This window comes from Schistocerca gregaria, chromosome 11, assembly GCF_023897955.1.
Source record: "Schistocerca gregaria isolate iqSchGreg1 chromosome 11, iqSchGreg1.2, whole genome shotgun sequence".
Lineage (NCBI taxonomy): Eukaryota > Metazoa > Arthropoda > Insecta > Orthoptera > Acrididae > Schistocerca > Schistocerca gregaria.
Window position 1 is genome coordinate 95428980 of NC_064930.1, and position 21828 is coordinate 95450807.

Genomic DNA, 21828 nt, shown 5'->3' on the forward strand with positions numbered 1-21828 from the left:
ATACTGACGACTGAAGTACGAACATTTCTCAATAGAAAAACAGGTATGTGCTCTCTTACTTCTAAAACTATAAAAGCGTAGCTAGTACTGTCTATCGTTCTACTAAACTGAATGACTGCGACACCATTGATGAAGATACAACCTGGAAAGAAGTTTATTAATACCAATTACCTGAAATAAAAAACACCTCACCCAATCCAGAAGTCACTCACAGTTAGAGTAATTGGTTTCTGATGTGTGTAGTGGTCATTGATACTTAAAAGATTGTTTCAGTAATTCTATCACTGTCTGTTTGAGTTGCTAAGCAACGTATCAACGAGTTGACTACGCAACGATTAATATTTGTCGTATCCAGACAGTAAATCGCTTCTCGCTTGCTTTAAGCATCGAGACGATTACTATGCCACTCACGTAAGTCTTTGATAGTTATCAAGCTATTGTCCGTAAATTGCAGTTAATCTTACTGAATTCCTACACGTGACGATAACGCCCGATATCCAGCTGCGCATTTTAAACTCCGCACCGTTATTTGAGAATTTGTGCGTGATTTGTTTGCACTAAAGTCGGGCCGTGGTTCCCTAGAATAATTTTTAAATCAACTCCGGGTTGTAAATTAACAATTCTATGACCACTCGTGAAAGTTACAGCAGATCCGCACTCGACGACTACTTGATCGCACACTCGAGCAACACGGAAGTTTTTGATCTTACACAGAGAAAGCATATTGTGCATAATGCAACAGGGACATTTGCTATGTCAAAACATATTTATATCTACCTCATTAAAACTCATTACCCATTAAATGTTGTACATAATTAAATTCTTCAGTCTGTAAATAATAAGTAAAATTTAGAAATGAATTAAATCTATAAAAAAATCTCAAATTGGTACGACGTCACTTGCTTCGACTCCCGTACACTCACGTGATGCAAAGTAGATCCAACTGTATTGGACATACTCGTGTAATGCTACATCATCGAGTAAGTTGTCCTTGACTGCCAATGTTTGTCAGAGAAGAGGGTATAGCCAGGAGTCCCCCAGGGAAGTGTGACAGGATCTGATAGTTAGGATGAGCAGCAATCTGTGCCTGCCAATGACACGAGCACGAAGTGACGGTAGTGGAGAAGGTGAATGGTCAGTTTCTCGTTTATCGGGAGAGTTTTAGGAAAGTTTAGCCCGTCTACAAAGGATATTGCGTATAGAACATGTGGGTGGCCTATTCTCGAGTACTGCTCTTATTTGGGATCCACACCAAAGTGGATTAAAGGAAGAACTCGAAGCAGTTCAGAGGCATCTTGTATGATTTCTTACTGACGATGTGACCAAAACGCAAGTGTTACAGAGGTGCTTCGTGAACTCAAATGGGAATCTCTGAAGGGAAGATGGAGTTTTTTTTTAAACACTATTGAGAAAATTCATAGAACAGGAATGTACTGCTGGCTGCAGAACGGATCTACTGCACGCAACATAAATTTCACATAAGGACTGCAGTGACAAGATAAGAGAAATTAGGGCTCGAATGGATGTATATTGCTTGTCATTCTTCCATCACTCTATTTGTGAGTGCAACCAGAAAGGAAATGCCTCGTAGTGGTACATGGTATTGTCCATCATACACCATATGGTGGCTTGCAAAGTACATACATAGATGTGGATAAAAAAAAGTTGTATAGGGAAATAGGTAATTGCAAGAATATTATTCTTAATGGAGCAGCCGAATAAACCATGGAACTGAATTCCTTGGCCAGCATTTTCTTTGAGGGGAAATTGTTGCATTGCCAATTCATCTGTTTGTAAGTGAAAAAATTGTTCTTAGGTTTCAGGACTGTTTTTTCCTTCTTTTCATTGATGGTCTGAGTGGCCAGCTGCTACATTCTAACATTTCTTGAACCTATCCTTTCCTACCTGATAAAGCAACAAGTAGTTTCGAAAACGGGGTATAGTTTTCACTTTCAAACGTATTTATCAGCAATACTGAAAAGTATGCACTGGCTGACCATTCTGTTTCCCTGTGATTTTACAGCATATTACATACCTGCCAACTCTCCCGATTTAGGCAGGAGATTCCCAAATTTCCACTTTTTATCCCGCCTCCCGATTATTCCAAGTATTTCTCCCGATTTTTACTAGTTACCGTCAAACTTACAATATTTCTTTTGAAAACCCGCCATTTCAGTTTTTTTTCCCCAGTTGCGGGAATTCGTTGTGTATTAGTCGATCTTAATCAATATGTATCGAAGTTTATAGAAATCAGGAAGTAGTGTATCGATAGTTATTTTTCCTCTTTCCCCTTGCATTTTATCGAAGATGTACCCGTATCCCGCAGTGCACATGTAGTAACCTCGGTAGTGCACAGTGTTCTGCTTGGGCGTGTGTTGATGCATACTGTCGTAGTGTTTTGATTTGGGGCTTTGTTTGTAAACATGGCCAAGAAATATAACTCCATATTCTTAAAACAATTTTCGGAACAGTTTCTGTGCATTATCGAGTTGAGGAAAGACCCGTTGTTCGCTTTTTGTACCGTTTGCCGATGCAAACATGGTGGAAAAAGTGATGTTTCTAAACATGTGGAAACAAAAAGCACCGAGACAATTTAAAGTGCGTCAGTAACAATAATAAAACTGGAACTCAGCGACAAAAGTGAGAGTGGTGGAGTGATAAATGCTGAATGTTTATTTACATCTTTTATTTTAGAACATAATTTGCCGATTTATTGCACTGACCATGCGAGTCACCTGTTGCGGAAAATGTTCCCCGATTGCAGTATGGCGAAAAAATACAGCTGCGGAAGGACAGAAATTGTTGCAATTATCGAATACATGACAAGAAAGGAAAAAGAAGGAATCGTAGACATTTTGAAAAAAAATGGCCATTTCCTATTGCAACGGACGGTAGTAACAATGGGGATGCTAATTTATATCCCATAGTTGTTACCGTTTATAATAAGATTACCCAAAAAATTGAAAGTACCTTATTATCTCTCCCCAACTTAAAAGGAAATTTCACTGGTGTCAACATAGGAACACTTCTTCTCAACATACTGAAGGAATGTAATATTCCACTCAGTAACTGTTTGTCAATAGGTTGTGGCAATGCCCCTGTAATGGTTGGAATGAAAAACGGAGTTGCAGGTCTCTTGAAAAATCATATGCCTAACCTCTTCGTTGTTGGTTGTCCCTGCCATTTGTTAAATTTGGCAGCAAGGGACTCTTTGCCTTTAAACATGTCTGCTTGTGTCTGTGTATGTGCGGATGGATATGTGTGTGTGTGCGAGGGTACACCTGTCCTTTTTTTCCCCTAAGGGAAGTCTTTCCACTCCCGAGATTGGAATGAGTCCTTACCCTCTCCCTTAAAACCCACATCCTTTCGTCTTTCCCTCTCCTTCCTGAAGAAGCAACCATCGGTTGCGAAAGCTAGTAATTCTGTGTGTGTGTTTGTGTGTTTTGTTCATGTGCCTGTCTGCCGGCGCTTTCCCGCTTGGTAAGTCTTGGAATCTTTGATTTTAATTATATAGCTTTGTGGCGCCTTAAAGGAAAACTTTTCAGTTGTCTTAGGTGTATACAAAAATGAGCCACAGCTTTTTGATCTTTCATACCTCCTGATTTCTCCTGATTTTTAAAACTGAATCTCTTGATTTTTTTGTTTTTGAAGGTTGGCAGGTATGATATTATAAGAGCTCAGCTCCTGTATAGTTTATGCTATTAGGCTTACGTGCAAAAAAAATTCAGAATATCAGTAGAAAAAAGAATGTGGAAATACTTAAAAACATTTTCTTTTTTTCACAATCTAATTAGTGGACTTTTTTCACAATCTGATTAGTGGACTGTCAAAACAGTGAACACACAGCCTGTTACATGCTGTTGAAGGATTAGGACATATGCTTCCTTAGGTATGAGGGACTGGAACGGTCTGGACACAGCACTAACAGTAGCTTAGTTTGCACGTGTTGCCCGGGTTCCGAATGGGGCTATTGCTGGATGGAGTTTCACTAAATGTGGTGTATACCTAACCGAGACTGTAAAGGGTTGGTTCATGCAGCTGATTCATGGAAGTACATGGAATAGATCTTGGGCCACTTATGGGATAAACCGTGACAAAAAATTACTGTGCCTGAAGAGTATACCCAGCAGTTTAAAAATTTTGCTGTAACTACTTCTTGAGTGGGCAGAAGATTGTGCATGTATGTCAGGAAAGGAGTACCTCAGCACAGGTAGTGAAGTAAAACACTTAACGCAAGCTATTGAATTAACAGGGATTGATATCAGGAAGAAAGTAATCGTTTTGCATATATTTTGATCACCTAATGGGAATGTTAATACTTTTTTTAGTAAATTGACAGAAGTTCTAGATAAAGTCTCAACTAAAAAGGTCAACATAATTTTATGTGGAGACATAAATACAGATGAAACTAGTAACACACACAATAATATACTCGAGTTTCGGTATGTCCCTGTTGGTCTACAGTGCAATGAGGGTAACTACAACAGCACTGACAACATTGTTCAGCAGTGAAATTTTTACACAAAGAAGAAATACAAAATCGCTATAGAGTCTTGTATATTGAATATGAAAGTGGCAATCATTTTTGTTTTATAGCTCCTGTTTTCATACTATACGACATTTGTTACATACTTATTTATGTTTTTTTAACTCTTGTTTTCTTGTAATATCAGGAATGCTGTGTTTCGCATAGTTGTAAGAGGCACATTGTAATATGAGGTGACAACCTTGACCACATCCTCAGATAACTGATCAGTGGATTTCATTGGCCAATTTTTATACATTAACTTCAAACAGATGAATTGATAACAAGTTTTTATTTTTAATCAGTTATGTAATCACACTCATTATCAACAAACTTTTGCCATCTAGTGTGTAAATTTTCAGTGCCGGATCAATTGATTACAATTGGTTTTTGAGCAAAATATCTGGAGTTGGCAATTTGGACATTATTCAAAGTTTCATATTTTTTGTCAGTTAAAAAAATTTATAGTAATTGGAATAAGTGGAAATCCAGTGGTGCAACACCAAGCAAGCTAATCTTAGATTTTGAATTGTCATTTTCAATTTCAGCACATTCAAATCCCCATAAACCAACCAAGTTAGTCTTTGTTGTAAAAGATATTGGACTATTAAAATTTCAGTCTGAAAAAGGTAAAACAGGTATGGGAAAAATCCCCTAACTGTAGACTCACAAAAGACCAATCAGAAGTCTGTATGAAAGATTTTTTAAGAGAATTGGCAAACCAAAGCTGAAGTGAAGAGTGTAGAGAAATAAACATAAATGTGAAATTTTCTATGTACCAAGCATTATTTAAATTGAACTTCGAAAAGGCGTTTCCAAAAATACTGATCAGTGAATAACACCAGTATTAGAAATTCCTTCCAGATCCCTAAGTACCCCACTTCCATGAAAATGTAATAATAAGTCTTGAGTTCTTATATTTGTGCTGTAGGTAAAACTAGAGGTATGGAAGACTGCTGACAGGTACAAAAGAATCATTTAATGACAAAATCATACACAAAGCACAAAAGAAAGGCAAAACAGTCTTGGGAAAGTCAGGAAGCAGGGAGACCACAACAAAAGCATAATAACGTTTTAAGGAGGAAGAGGGACAAAGTAATACATGTTCCTCACAAACTAGCAAACTTTCTCAAAGTCTCAGTGAAAATAATCAATTATTGAAAATATAATTTAATTGGCTGTTGTTGTTGTTGTTGTTGTTGTTGTTGTGGTGGTGGTCTTCAGTCCTGAGACTGGTTTGATGCAGCTCTCCATACTACTCTATCCTGTGCAAGCTTCATCATCTCCCAGTACCTACTGCAACCTACATCCTTCTGAATCTGCTTAGTGTATTCATCTCTTGGTCTCCTTCTACGATTTTTACCCTCCACGCTGCCCTCCAATACTAAATAGATGATCCCCTAATGCCTCAGAACATGCCCTACCAACCAGTACCTTCTTCTAGTCAAGTTGTGCCACAAACTTCTCTTCTCCCCAATTCTATTCAATACCTCCTCATTAGTTACGTGATCTACCCACCTAATCTTCAGCATTCTTCTGTAGCACCACATTTTGAAAGCTTCTATTCTCTTCTTGTCCAAACTATTTATCGTCCATGTTTCACTTCCATACATGGCCACACTCCACACAAATACTTTCAGAAACGACTTCCTGATGCTTAAATCAATACTCGATGTTAATAAACTTCTCTTCTTCAGAAACGCAGAGGTTTGTCAGGACTGGCTCTCCCAAGGCTGTCAGTAGTTCTGATTGAATGTTGCTACTCCTGGGGCCTTGTTTCGACTCAGGTCTTTCAGTGCTCTGTCAAACTCTTTACGCAGCATCGTATCTCCCATTGCATCTTCATCTACATCCTCTTCCATGTCCATAATATTGTCCTCAAGAACATCGCCCCTGTATAGACTCTTATATATTCCTTCCACCTTTCTGCTTTCCCTTCTTTGCTTAGAACTGGGTTTACATCTGAGCTCTTGTTATTCATACAAGTGGTTCTCTTTTCTCCAAAGGTCTCTTTAATTTCCCTGTAGGCAGTATCTACAGGGTGTTTCAAAAACGACCGGTATATTTGAAACGGCAATAAAAACTAAACGAGCAGCGATAGAAATACACCGTTTGTTGCAATATGCTTGGGACAACAGTACATTTTCAGGCGGACAAACTTTCGAAATTACAGTAGTTACAATTTTCAACAACAGATGGCGCTGCAAGTGATGTGAAAGATATAGAAGACAACGCAGTCTGTGGGTGCGCCATTCTGTACGTCGTCTTTCTGCTGTAAGCGTGTGCTGTTCACAACGTGCAAGTGTGCTGTGGACAACATGGTTTATTCCTTAGAACAGAGGATTTTTCTGGTGTTGGAATTCCACCGCCTAGAACACAGTGTTGTTGCAACAAGACGAAGTTTTCAACGGAGGTTTAATGTAACCAAAGGACCGAAAAGCGATACAATAAAGGATCTGTTTGAAAAATTTCAACGGACTGGTAACGTGACGGATGAACGTGCTGGAAAGGTAGGGCGACCGCGTACGGAAACCACAGAGGGCAACGCGTAGTTAGTGCAGCATGTGATCCAACAGCGGCCTCAGGTTTCCGTTCGCCGTGTTGCAGCTGCGGTCCAAATGACGCCAACGTCCACGTATTGTCACATGCGCCAGAGTTTACACCTCTATCCATACAAAATTCAAACGCAGCAACCCCTCAGCGCCGCTACCATTGCTGCACAAGAGACATTCGCTAACGATATAGTGCACAGGATTGATGACGGCAATATGCATGTGGGCAGCATTTGGTTTACTGACGAAGCTTATTTTTACCTGGACGGCTTCGTCAATAAACAGAACTGGCGCATATGGGGAACCGAAAAGTCCCATGTTGCAGTCCCATCGTCCCTGCATCCTCAAAAAGTACTGGTCTGGACCGCCATTTCTTCCAAAGGAATCATTGGCCCATTTTTCAGATCCAAAACGATTACAGCATCACGCTATCTGGACATTCTTCGTGAATTTGTGGCGGTACAAACTGCCTTAGGCGACACTGCCAACACCTCGTGATTTATGCAAGATGGTGCCCGGCAACATCACACGGCCGACGTCTTTAATTTCCTGAATGAATATTTTGATGATCGTGTGATTGCTTTGGGCTATCCGAAACATACAGGAGGCGGCGTGGATTGGCCTTCGTATTCGCCAGACATGGACCCCTGTGACTTCTTTCTGTGGGGACACTTGAAAGACCAGGTGTACTGCCAGAATCCAGAAACAATTGAACAGCTGAAGCAGTACACCTCATCTGCATGTGAAGCCATTCCACCAGACATGTTGTCAAAGGTTTCGGGTAATTTCATTTAGAGACTACGCCATATTATTGCTACACATGGTGGATATGTGGAAAATATCGTACTGTAGAGTTTCCCAGACTGCAGCGCCATCTGTTGTTGACAATTGTAAGTACTGTAATTTCGAAAATTTGTCTGCCTGAAAATGTACTGTTGTCCCAAGCATATTGCAACAAACGGTGTATTTCTATCGCTGCTCGTTTAGTTTGTATTGCCGTTTCAAATATACCGGTCATTTCTGAAACACCCTGTATCTTACCCCTAGTGAGATAAGCCTCTACATCCTTACATTTGTCCTCTAGCCATCCCTGCTTAGCCATTTTCCACTTCCTGTCGATCTCATTTTTGAGACGTTTGTATTCCTTTTTGCCTGCTTCCTTTACTGCATTTTTATATTTTCTCCTTTCATCAATTAAATTCAATATTTCTTCTGTTACCTAAGGATTTCTACTAGCCCTCGTCTTTTTACCTACTTCATCCTCTGCTGCCTTCACTATTTCATCCCTCAAAGCTACCCATTCTTCTTCTACTGTATTTCTTTCCCCCATTCCTGTCAATTGTTCCCTTATGCTCTCCCTAAAACTCTTTACAACCTCTGGTTCTTCCCATTTATCCAGATCCCATGTTCTTAAATTCCCACCTTTTTTGCAGTTTCTTCAGTGTTAATCTACAGTTCATAACCAATAGATTGTGGTCAGAGTCCACATCTGCCCCTGGAAATGTCCTACAATTTAAAACTTGGTTCCTAAATCTCTGTCTTACCATTATATAATCTATCTAAAACTTTCTAGTATTTCCAGGGTTTTTCCACGTATAAAACCTTCTTTCATGATTCTTGAACCAAGTGTTAGCTATGATTAAGTTATGCTCTGTGCAAAATTCTACCAAGCCGCTTCCTCTTTCATTTCTTCTACGTTTCCTTCTCTTCCTTTTCCTACTGTCGAATTCCAGTCACCCATGATTATTAAATTTTCGTCTCCCTTCACTACATGAATAATTACTTTTATCTCATCATATATTTCATCAATTTCTTCATCATATGCAGAGCTAGTTGGTATATAAACTTGTACTACTGTAGTAGGCGTGGGCTTCGTGTCTCTCTTGGCCACAATAATGCGTTCATTATGCTGCTTATAGTAGCTTACCTGCACTCCTATTTTTTATTCATTATTAATCTTACGCCTGCATTACCCCTATTTGATTTTCTGTTTATAACCCTGTATTCACCTGACCAGAAGTCTTGTTCCTCCTGCCACCAAACTTCACTAATTCCCACTATGCCTAACTTTAACCTATCCATTTCCCTTTTTAAATTTTCTAACCTACCTGCCCGATTAAGGGATCTGTCATTCAATGCTCCGATCCATAGAACACCAGTTTTCTTTCTCCTTATAATGACGTCCTCTCGGGTAGTCCCCGCCTGGATATCCGAATGGGGGACTATTTTACCTCCGGAATATTTTACCCAAGAGGATGCCATCATCATTTAATCATACAGTAAAGCTGCATGCCCTCGGGAAAAATTACGGCTGTAGTTTCCCCTTGCTTTCAGACGTTCGCAGTACTACAGTAGCAAGGCCATTTTGGTTATTGTTACAAGGCCAGATCAGTCAATCATCCAGACTGTTGCCCCTGCAACTACTGAAAAGGCTGCTGACCGTCTTCCGGAACGACATGTTTGTCTGGCCTCTCAACAGATACCCCTCCATTGTGGTTGCAACTACGATACAGCATTCTGTATCGTTGAGGCATGCAAGCCTCCCCACCAACGGCAAGGTCCACGGTTCATAAGATAAAAGAAAACCTACTCGACAAGCAGTGACAGGAGAAAATGCTGATAAAAGTTATGGAAATGTCCAAGCTTTTGGAGCCAGTGCCTCCTCCTCCTGGCAGAAGGGTTGAAGGGAAAGGACTAGCAAGATTTAGGAAATGTGGGGAGTTACGAAAAAAATACCCCTTCTCATCCTGTACAGTAAATCTCCTTTGCAACAATGTCCTGGTCAACTTTTCCATAACTCTCCCCATTTCCTAAACCTTGCCATTCTTTTCCCTTCAACCATTCTGCCAGAAGAAGGAGCCACTGGTTCCAAAAGCTTGCGCATTTCACAACTTTTGTGTTTTCTCCTGCCACCGCTAGATAAGTAACTTTCTTTTTATAATTCAATCATATTAAACTTTGTGACTGAGTGTTTAACAAGTATTGGAAATGAATTAACAAAAAATTTCAAAAACAAATATAACATTTAAATATTTAATGCACTTACTACAATGATGTAATACTAAAGAACAAAGCATGAAGTCTGTAACACTGTACAAAACATAACGAGTAAGTCAACAAGCATAGATTAAGTACAAATCTCCGTTTTAATGCTGCATACCAGCTCTCTGAAACATAACAAATGAGTCATTCGTGTCAAGGAACTGCCAGATTATTTGGAACAGATAAGACTTGTGTGTCTGCTGAAGAAAGATACTGCAGAAGACAGAAAATCACAGATCTATTTTCCTGCTGTCATCATTCTCAGAAATATTAGAATTAGTTACGAAACACTAATGAATAAATACAACCTGCTGAGTGAAACCACACTTCAGATTCTGAAGTGGTAGAGTCCAGAATAAGCCATAGTAAAAATGCCAAAAGTGCTATTAGATAAAAGACAATGTGCCATAGGCCTTGTCATAGATAGCTTTAAGACTTTTGATACTGCTGAACAGAAGGTGCTTAATTGGCTAGAAGTATTAGGAATACGCATAGCTGTCTTGTTTCGATCATACCTACCATATAATGTGCAGAGTAGAGAACAGAAGCCTGCATTTCATAGTGGAACGCTTATCAGAACACAAATACCTTAATATGAGTCTCTTAGTGTAGATTATTAGAACAATACTGTTCCTGATAAACAGGGTGTCTCACCTAACTCTGCCACCTCAAATATCTCTGGAACAAGAATACATATTCAAAAACAGATTTCACCAGCATGAACGTACGGCAAGGGCTTAGGAAATCAAATGCTGTGCAAAATTTTAAAATGTAAACAAATACTATTTTCAACACAAACTTGTGTGTTTTTAAATGGATACAACCTATTATTCCATATGCAATAATTGCCTGAAAAATCACAATAATAATAATGTCGGTTGCATCGCAATACGTCAATTACATCCCAAAAAATTGTGAAGCGAAGTTGAAACTTGAAGTAAATGAAGTGCACAACTAGCGCACGTCCTGAGACTCGAGCGTGCACCTCACGCTGCCTGTGTCAGGGGCTCACAATGGGAAGGTATGCACAATCCACAAAAATAATCAAGTAACACGTCCAATGCTAAGTTATGTTTTTCAAATTGAAAATGTGTGTTTATTCTAGTGAAATGACAACTAGAGCTGTAATTAGAGATAACACACTTGAATTAACTTTGCTAAACACGAACTGTATTGTTGTGCATTACATCCAGCATAGAAAATACACCCACATCTCGACCAATAAAACTGTGTCACGTCAACATATGTTCGAAGTGCCCTCTTTATGTATCAGTACATGTTTGCAGACAGGTAATGACAGTGTGTTGCACATATTGTAGAGTTTCTACAGATATTGCCGCACACGCTGCAGTAATATGATGTTGCATATCCTCTACTGTTGTTGGGGGTTCTTGATACACTTTGTCTCTCACTGCGCCCCAGAGAATGAAGCCGAAAGACTGTAGGGCTTTGGTTTTTCAAGTCCTCCCTTGGGCGTGCGGATGTGTGTTGTCCTTAGTGTAAGTTAGGTTGTTGGATTAATTAGTGTGTAAGCCTAGGGACTGATGAACTCAGCAGTTTGGTCCCATAGTCTTTACCACAAATTTCCAATATTCCGTCCAAGAGGAGACTGTAATATTCATTTAGGAGGAAGAGTATTTACTGCCAACATCTGATGGTAAAGTTCCCTTATGCTGTGTGCACTTCGCATCAGTAATTTCTCCATCAGATACTCAATCCTTTAACATCTTTTTTTAAAAATTGTCTTTTAGTAAATAGAACAATACATTTTCCCTGCGATATATTTTTATCGGCAGCTACAAAATTTAATTTTTTATCTTCAAGACTGCTCGTGCAGTGAAAATATTTGAGCAAAAATTCATACATGACTTTTCAAACAAGATTTTAGAACGTAAGAAAATCTGTCACGTACCATTTTCTACATAAACTGAGACGACAAAAGTCACAGGATACCTCATAGTATCGTGTTGGACCTCCTTTTGCCCAGCACAGTGCAGCAACTCGACTTGGCACAGACTCGACAAGCCATAGGAAGTCCTGTGCAGAAACACTGACGCGTGCCGCCTAGCTATAGCTGTCCGTAACTGCAAAACCGTTGCCAGTGCAGGATTGTGTGCACGAACTGACCCCTCAATTGTCTCCCACAAATGTTCAACGAGACTTGTGTTAAGCAATCTGGGTGGTCAAATCGTTTGCTCAAATTGCCCAAAATGTTCTTTACACCAGTCTCGTACAATTGCAGCCTGATGACGTGGTGCATTGTCACCCATTAAAACTCGATTGTTGTTTGGGAAGATGATATCCGTGAATGGCTGTAGGTGGTCGTGGAGTAGCTGGACTTAACCATTTTCAGTCAGTTGGACTGAAGGACACAGTTCATTCTATGCAAAAACAGCCCACGCTTATTATGGAGCGACCACCAACTTGCACAGTGCATTGTTGACGACTCGGATACCTGGCTTCGTGGGGGTCTGTGCCACACTCGAACCGTACCGTCAGCTCTTACTGATCGAAAGCGGGACCCGTCTGGCCACAGTTTGCCAGTCCTCCAGCTTCCAACCTACACGATCGAGAGTGCAGGAGAGCCACTGTGAGCGAAGTTGTGCCGTCAGCAGAGGCATTCGTGTCGACCGTCTGCTGCCGTAGCCCGTTAACGACAAATTTTACTGCACTGTCGTAACGAATGCATTCGTATTAAATCCCACATTGATTTCTGCGGGTATTTCGTGCAGTGTTGCTTGTCTGCTAGCACTGACAATTGTACACAAACGCCACTGCTCGCAGTCATTAAGTGAAGGCCTTTAGTCACTGTCTGTGGTGAGAGGTAATGCCTGAAATTTGGTGCTCTCGGAACACTCTTGACCCTGTGGATCTCAGAATATTGAATTCCCTAATGATTTATGAAATGGAATGTCCTGCACATCTATCTCCAACTAGCATTCCGGGTCGAGTGCCTGTTAATTCCCATCTCGTACGACCGAAGTCGTGTCGATAACCTTTTCACATGCACCACCTGATACGAGTGACAGCTCCGCCAGTGCGCTGCCCTTCTTCCGTTGTGCAAGTCCTCCTGTGACGACAGACTTCCGTTTCAGCTGGTCCCGATATCGTGCAGCACTGACATTAGCCTCGGCGGTAATGATAAGTGTCTGCCTCGTGTACCTGATACTAGCCCCGATTTGATTAACCAGCATCCCTACTGAAGTTGAGCAACTGCATGCCCAATATGTGGATTGCTAGCCGGTCACATCCATAGCTTTATACTACGATCATCAGGTGCCTGGCAAACCGTGCGCATATAAGTGTAGACATGTCGACGACTGTGCAGCTACCGAGCTGGACGGGTTCGATAATTTGTACACTGGACTCGAATATTCAAGTGGACCATGGTAAAACCTGCATGCCGGCCATCCATATTTAGGTTCTCTGTGATTTCCCTAAATCACTCCGGGCAAATGCCGGGACGGTGCCTCTGAAAGGGCACATCCGATTTCCTTCCCCATCCTCGAAACAGCTCGTGCTCTGTTCCACACTGATGATGGGATGTTAAATGCTAATCCTTCTTACTTCACTTCTGGTAGACTCTCATATTCGAGCTGAAATTCTAATCACTAAATTGTCATTTTCTTTTAACGAGAAAAAAACGTACTTCAGTGTGCAAAGGACAATGGTGCTATGACTGTGGTAATTATTTGTACTCTCTCCGTGCGCGTCTGCTCCTTGACATTACATCAGTATATACCACTGTTGGTGCCCACACATTAAAGGATGAGATAAATTCATATATTATTGGAAATAAAATGATATTTATACCTGAAGTAACTACTTCCACAGTCGGGCATGTGCTATTGGGTCCCAGTCGTTATTTATTATTTTAAATGTATTCCTGAAGTAATAATGTTTTCTCTTACGTAGTGCCTACTTCTTGTGACCAAAATATATGTCCTCTGTTTGCTTACCTCAAGAGTGATATATTCTCAGAGTTAAGTCGTTATTGATCCGTGAATTCTATGTAATATATCTCTTACCCCCATTGTTCTCTAATGATGTTCGTATCTCAGCTTTGCACAGTCGTAACAGAAGGTAATAATGTATCCTCCACTAAATGTCTGTTGTGATCAGTCCCTTACTACCAGTGGATCCCATACTAGCTTCTAATTTTCCATATTGTGGTTCCAGTTCATTTCTAAATACTGTAAATGTTTCAACATGCTTAGTTGTAACGTGCTCTAAATTACCCTTTGCCTGTATGAATTCTGTTTCTAATATTTGCACTCTATTCACTAGAATATCTTGTACTAAGTTAATAACATGTAATTTTTCTTTCACCAAATCTTAATGATCATTTGAATCTTCTGGATGTTTTTATCTTATTTCCACTTTCGTTTATAGCTTGTCCATTCTCCTATTTAATTGAAAGTCCAGATAAGCAGGGTATTACTTTTGTCAAGTAATTTCCTTCCATCTGAGGAAATCTTTCATCTGTTATAGACAATTGTTGCCTAGTTGAGAAAAATATTTCATCTATTTCAGAAAAATTTTTGTGAATGTATCTGAAAGTGCCTGTGTACTGCTTTCTGATATCTCCTTTCGTTGTAGGAGATTCTTTACTGCCAGTATTCCCACAAATAATAATTTAAAAAGTCACAGAAGTAGTATTAATGGTAATTAAGGAGGTATTAACAGGGCATGCTGTATTTCTTTCATCTGAGTCCCTTACAAACCAATGAATTGTACCAAATAAGTTCATTTGTAATTGGACTAACAAGTTCACAGTATAAACTGAAATTAACTATCTACTACAGAGTAAATGGTACCTTTATTTAAATGGAATCATCCCAGTTTTGATGAAGGGAAGAGTACTTAGAATTCTTGCAGACTGCTTCTGTTGCTTGCCTGTAGAAGTTGTGTGCACTTGACCATCCTCAAACTCTCACTGTGGAACTGCTGACTACAAACGTCGGGTGCGAATGACGACCTGTCGTGTGTAACACACCCACTGCGCTCTCTGGGGACTGTCATTTCGAACTGTTCTCCCTGGAAAATGAGTTATACACCAGTCACACACACATTGCACACAAAGCTTTTGTATATTTGGTCAGCATTCAACTTTTGATTTTTCATAGTTAAAAGCTGTGTCACTTTTCAGAATATCTTGTTTGTACTTATTAGTGACCACTTAAAATTGTAAAACAATCATTATTACTGTTTACTCTTGCTGTGAAATGTCCTGACAAGTTGATGTCAAAAAACTCACTATGAAAAAGTCACTGCTATATATTCAGTGATGTAATATCAATTATTTAAAAAATGCAGATACACTTTTCTTCGCTACCGTGTACCTGGTGCAGTTTATATAGAATTGAAAATTGTGTGTATTAACCGTATAATATTTTCATTTGTGGACTTCATCCACTATCTACTTTCTCTTGCAGCTTCTCAGTTCGATATTTTTAATAGCATTATGCAATCTCTCATTTTTTAAATACTTCTTACTCTTCTATCATCCATCGATTAAAATACTTCTCCTTTTCTGAATTACAGTAATATTTAATTACTTATCAGTACAACCGTCTGGTATGAGCAGTGAGTTGGCCCACACTCAACTGTTTTTCTTACACCAATGTGTGTTTTATATTTTTTAGTTTTTTTCTCGTGTCTCCAAGGAATGCAGTGTTCCTCTATTCCCATGGTGCTCTGAACGATGTCGGTAGCCACGTGAAGCACGTGCTGTGGCGTTGGGATGTCTGGTATGGAACTCGACCAATTGCTAGCTGCCCGAGGAGTGTCACAGACAAATAATAAAGAGTGAAAAATGTATTTGGGTATGCAGAGAATGTCATCTACATATAAGTAACCACTTTTGGGACTGATCCCATTTAACTATTATTAGAACTGTAGGAAAACTACTTGTACACTCACTCGCTCATTTATATTAGGGGGCGGGATATACCCTGCTGTATTTGACGAAAGTTCAGAGGGACTTCATGTAATAATGCTGATGCTGTAGTGTACAGATTCGAAATTACTGACTTGTTTGTTTGGATTACCTCTTGATATCTTCTTTCTTCCTTTCATGCACTTCATCTCCTGTGCAGTCTGGCTTGCGCTGGAAGTTCAATTTGCGCTTATCTATGACGGACAAACTACCGAATAGTAGAAATCACTTTTTAAATATGTTTACAACTTTAGGACATTCCATAAGCCACTGTATGCAATTTTGATTTGTCAGCTACATTGAATATTACAAATTTATTGAGAATTCAGCGTGAACTGTGTATCTCAAACTTCAGAACAGTCACTAGACTCAAAATAACTCTCCTTTCATTTCGTGATGTAGTCCTTTGTCAAGATGTGCACTGTTCCATGGAGCACAGTGTGTCTCCGAGGTGGCGGCTCTGCTGCATGGTGTAATCGCCAATCCAGAAGGTGACCGAAGTGCCAGACCCCCCCCCCCCCCCCCCCCCGCCAATTCTTGCAGAAATGCTGTGTACATCACGCTTGTTTACATGCACAAACAATACAAATTCCCGCACAAAATGCATATCCGAACTGCCTAAACATACTAGTAAAAATTAAGTGTACATTTGGCGATCAGTATTTGTCATCACTCTGAACATTGTGCAACTCATCACTTCACTGAACTTACATCTCATATCCCACTCCTTAGACAAATGAATTCATCCTAAACAAGTAACTTTAGTAACATACTAAAATACTATTCTAACAATTTTTTGTAATATTACACTTGAAACATTGATCCATTATTTCTTCTAGAGATTTATTTCTTTTAACCTCAAATAAATAAATCTTTGAATCATGAAAGTAATTATACTAACAAGGGGAACTTCCATCACACCTCCCCCCCCCCCCCTGCCCCATTGCATTTAGTCGTAAGATGACTTAGTGGATAGCCCGTCAAAAATTGATTATAGATAAAGTATGAAAACAGGAAGAATGTGTTCTTAACTGAGAAAAATGAAGCAAAATAAAAAGCTCAACATGTGCGGCAACAAGCATAGTTGTGTAGCTTTGGCGTCATTGTTGTGTGGTCACGGTGTTGGACTGAGAAGAGTGATCAAACCTCGCTTGTGCCACAAAGCTACCTTAAAACACGGGAATTCAAAAGTCAGAACGGAATGCAAGAGTAATAATATGCGGTATTTGTGTAGAAGAAAGAGGAGGTATAATAAGTCCGGAGGGCCCTTTGTTACATCTCACTGTTGCAAACAGACATTACACCACAACACAGAAAATCTTTTAGATTCCCCCTTCGCAGTGTAGAACTCTGTAACTACATAACTACGACGTTGTAGCTACGCAGGTATGCTCAGTTATGCACATGTTGAGCTTGGACTACCTGTTTTTTTTTTTACAGTTCAGTATACCTTCTTCCTGTTTCCATGCTTGGCCTGTATTCATTTTTGACAGCTATCTAGTGGGCCATATCATGACTAAATCTGAGGGGCGGGTGAGGATGGGGGGTTGCGATGGCGAGTTTCCTTCTAAGTTTATTTGAAGCGTTTTCTTATATTTAAAATTATGAATGCCAGCTTAGATGATTCTGTAATTACGTAGTTTATACAATGAAGCGCTGTAGAAACTGGTATAGGCATACGCATTCAGATACAGAGATATGTAAACAGGCAGCATATGACGCTGCGGTCGGCAACACCTTTATACGGCAGCAAGTGTCTGGTGCAGTTCTTAGATCGGTTACTGCTACTACAATGAAAGGTTATCAAGATTTAAGTGAGTTTGAACGTGGTGTTATAGTTGGCACATGAGAGATGCGACACAGCATCTTCGACATAGCGATGAAGTGGGGATATTCCCATGTGACCATTTCATGAATGTACCATGAATATTAGGAATCCGCTAAAACAGCAAATCTCTGACATTGCTGTGGCTGCAAAAAGATCCTGCAAGAACGGGGCCAACGACAACTAAAGAGAATCATTCAACGTGACGTAAGTGCAACACTTCCGCAAATGGCTGCAGATTTCAATGCTGGGCTATCAGCAAGTGTCAGCATGCGAACCATTCAATTAAACATCATCAGTATGGGCTTTCGAAACTGGAGGCCCACTTTAAGCTTCCTCAAGCTGGTGGATGTTCTGTAATAGTGTGGGGCATGTGCATTTGAGGTGATACTGGGGACCCCTGATACGTCTAGATACGACTTTGACAGGTGACACGTACGTAAGCATCCTGTCTGATCACCTGCATCCATTCATGTCCATTGTGAATTCCAACCGATGTGGGCAATTCCAGCAGAACAATGTGACATCCCACACGTCCAGAATTGCTACAGAATTGGTCCGGGAACACACTTCCACCTGGCCACCAAACTCCCCAGTCATGAACGTTACTGAGCATATCTGGGATGCCTTGCAACGTGCTGTTCAGAAGAGATCTTCACCCCCTCATACACTTGCGGACATATGGACAGCCCTCCAGGATTCATTGTGTCTGTTCCCTCCAGCATTACTTCAGGAATAGTTGAGCCCATGCCACATCGCGCTGCGACACTTCTGCTTGTTTGTGAGGCCCTTATGATAGGCAGATGTACCAATTTCTTTGGCTCTTCAGTGTATACCATATTCATTCAAGCTTGCTATACAATTGTCATTGAACACTTTCGTTACAGTCGGTAAGTGTACCTTTATCAAATGTTTTTAATGTTTCTCCATTTCGTTACTAAAATATGGTTTTAGCAATAATTTCAACATACATCAATTGCATACCATTCCTATTTACGATACTCCTATACTTCCCTTGCTCTGCAAAGCCATCGTGAACTTTCATATTCATTCTCTCTCTTCTGCTAAGGTCACGTGTGCAGCACAAATCACCATTTTATCAGTACGCTACACAGTTAAAGTAAACCAATTGCGCAGACTAAATTAATTAAATTCCCCATTAAAAAACACTTATAAACCCAACCGCGTCGTTCCAAAAAATCTTTATTATGCTAATGTTCAACCATTAGCTAGAGGAGCTAAATACTGGGAACAAATGGCGACTCTTTTGTTGCTGCAAGACTTTTGATTATCCACTTCTTTGCACCATGATTTACTTACAGCTTTGACATACGTACTTATTATTCAGTCATCAAAATTATTTACAATTTCAACTATAAATTTAGGTAACTTCAGGGGAAGCCTCAAAATACAACGGTATTCTTTCTTTGTAGGGCCCGTGCAGTATACCTTGCACTGCAGAAAGATAGCTCCCCAGTAATAGCCCATTTTGACCTTGATGGTGTCCTACGATACTTCTTCATCTCCATTTTTGGGTGTGGGTCATCCTTTTACTCCCCATCAACTTCAGCAATCTACAGGGTGTTTCATGTATCTGTTGAGCGCATGCAAGGCGCAGTTGGTGGTGGGCAGCGAGCACTCTGTTGCCGCGAGAATCAGATGCCGTGTCGCCCGTCAACTACCGAAGTACTACATTTAATCATCATCATCAGTGTTTTCACATGGTAGTTCTCCAGGCTGTCCGGTCTTCTGCCATCCTCTTCAGGTCTGCATAATTTCCTCTTCCCTTTATGCCGTCTTTCACTGTGTATCTCCTTCTTCCTCTCAGTCTTCTCCCACAAACCAGCCCTTCCAAAGCATCTACTAGCAAGCGCTCCCTTCTCAATGAATGTCCCAACCAGTTATTTTTCCTTTCTCTTACAACCTTCAGCAGACATCTTCTCTCACCAACCCTTTTTCAATACTCTTTCATTACTCACTCTTTCCACCCAGCTTATTCTCTCCATTCTCCTCAACATCCACATCCCAAATGCTTCTAAACATTTTTCATTGTCTCATCTCAGCCTCTACATTTCTGCCCCATATAGTGCCACACTCCAGGCAAAACATTTGCCAAGCATTTTCCTTAGATCTTTATCTAATTTGCCACTTAAGAGTCTCCTCCTTCTGAGGAGATTTCACCTCCTGGTGACATCTCAAGTGTTCAGTTATTGTCCTTCCAAGATATTTAAATGCACTTACTTGGCTAACGGTAGATTGTTCTATTTTAATATTGGACAGTCAGCGTCTTGTACTGATGACCATACTCTTTGTTTTTGCTGCGTTTATTTGCATCCCATATACCACACAAGCTTCATTCAGATCTTTCAGCATGTTATTCACTGTCCGCTCACTAAATTTAAAATACACGCAAATTAATTTTTGACTCACCCATGTCAGGCAAGGAGATGCTAGAACTGCCCGATTTTTTTTCCCGTGGATTTCTAACTCATGGCCAAGATATTATTCAACACACAATATAATTCTACTTGAGGAGTTAATTGACGCGCGTATATTATCCTTGAGTTCATATAACGTGTGCGAATTTGTTGTGAACACTTTATCTTTAGTTCAACACACAAACAGAAATCGCACGGGGCTAAATACGGACTCGGGGCGGGCGAGATATTGTTGCTAATGACTCTGTCGTGGCACATCATTAATTGCGAGCAAAGAAACATTGACCGTATGAGCCCATGCTGAATCCTATTGAGAGGGGGAAAAAAAAACGCGAAACTTCGTTGTCTTATACTCGATTCATTAAAAGCAGCCATTGCAAAATGTTTTTGCACACATCTTTCACTGTTAACCGCCATTTTTTTTTTTTTTTTTTTTTTTTTTTTTTAAATGGGTCTGTTGATCTGTTACCACTAACTGCGCAGCACAATCCCTATTTTCTGATCGTGCAAGGGTTCCTCACGAAGCAGAACATGTCTGTTTGGGGCTCTCTTTGCTGCTGAGTCACTTTTTTTCGTAGCTTGAATTTTTATGTTTGACTTCACAAAGGAGTATCGTAGATTGGTCCACCTCCGTAGTACTTCTTTATCTACATCAAAAGAAAACAAAACTGTATGAAAACATTTTGATTTCTTATAGAAAAAAGCAAAACAGTAACAAAAAATGTCCACCGCAAACTAAATGTCCCTTTTTTTGTTTTGTTTTGTTTTGTTTAGGTATCTGGCAAGCGGTTGTTCCTTCACTGACTTACATTTCCAGTACAGAATTGGGATTTCTACAGCAAGTAAAGTGGTTACTGATGTATGCACAGCAATTTGGGCATCACTGCGGGAAGAATGTATACAAAAATCGACCATAGAGCTATAGGAATCTATAGCGGCTGGATTTGAACGTACTGCTAATTTTCCCCACTGCTTAGGAGCGGTGGGTGGAAAACATATCCGTCATTTAATAGCAGATCACTGTACTTCAATTATAAAGAATACTTTTCCGTGTTTCTGATGGCTGTAGCGGATTCCAACTACAGGTTCATTTACAGGGTGTTTCAGAAATGACCGGTATATTTGAAACGGCAATAAAAACTAAACGAGCAGCGATAGAAATACACCGTTTGTTGCAATATGCTTGGGACAACAGTACATTTTCAGGCGGACAAACTTCCGAAATTACAGCTGTTACAATTTTCAACAACAGATGACGCTGCAAGTGATGTGAAAGATATAGAAGACAACGCAGTCTGTGGGTGCGCCATTCTGTACGTAGTCTTTCTGCTGTAAGCGTGTGCTGTTCACAACGTGCAAGTGTGCTCTGGACAACATGGTTTATTCCTTAGAACAGAGGATTTTTCTGGTGTTCGAATTCCACCACCTAGAACACAGTGTTGTTCCAACAAGACGAAATTTTCAACGGAGATTTAATGTAACCAAAGGACCGAAAAGCGATACAATAA

The 21828-nt window shown here is 40.0% G+C and overlaps 1 long non-coding RNA gene across 1 annotated transcript in view; it reads left to right on the plus strand.

The window, feature by feature from the left end:
• Positions 1-21828, plus strand: part of LOC126294972 (uncharacterized) — a 118175-nt gene that overhangs the window by 56637 nt on the left and 39710 nt on the right. The gene's annotated exons all lie outside the window — the stretch shown is intronic.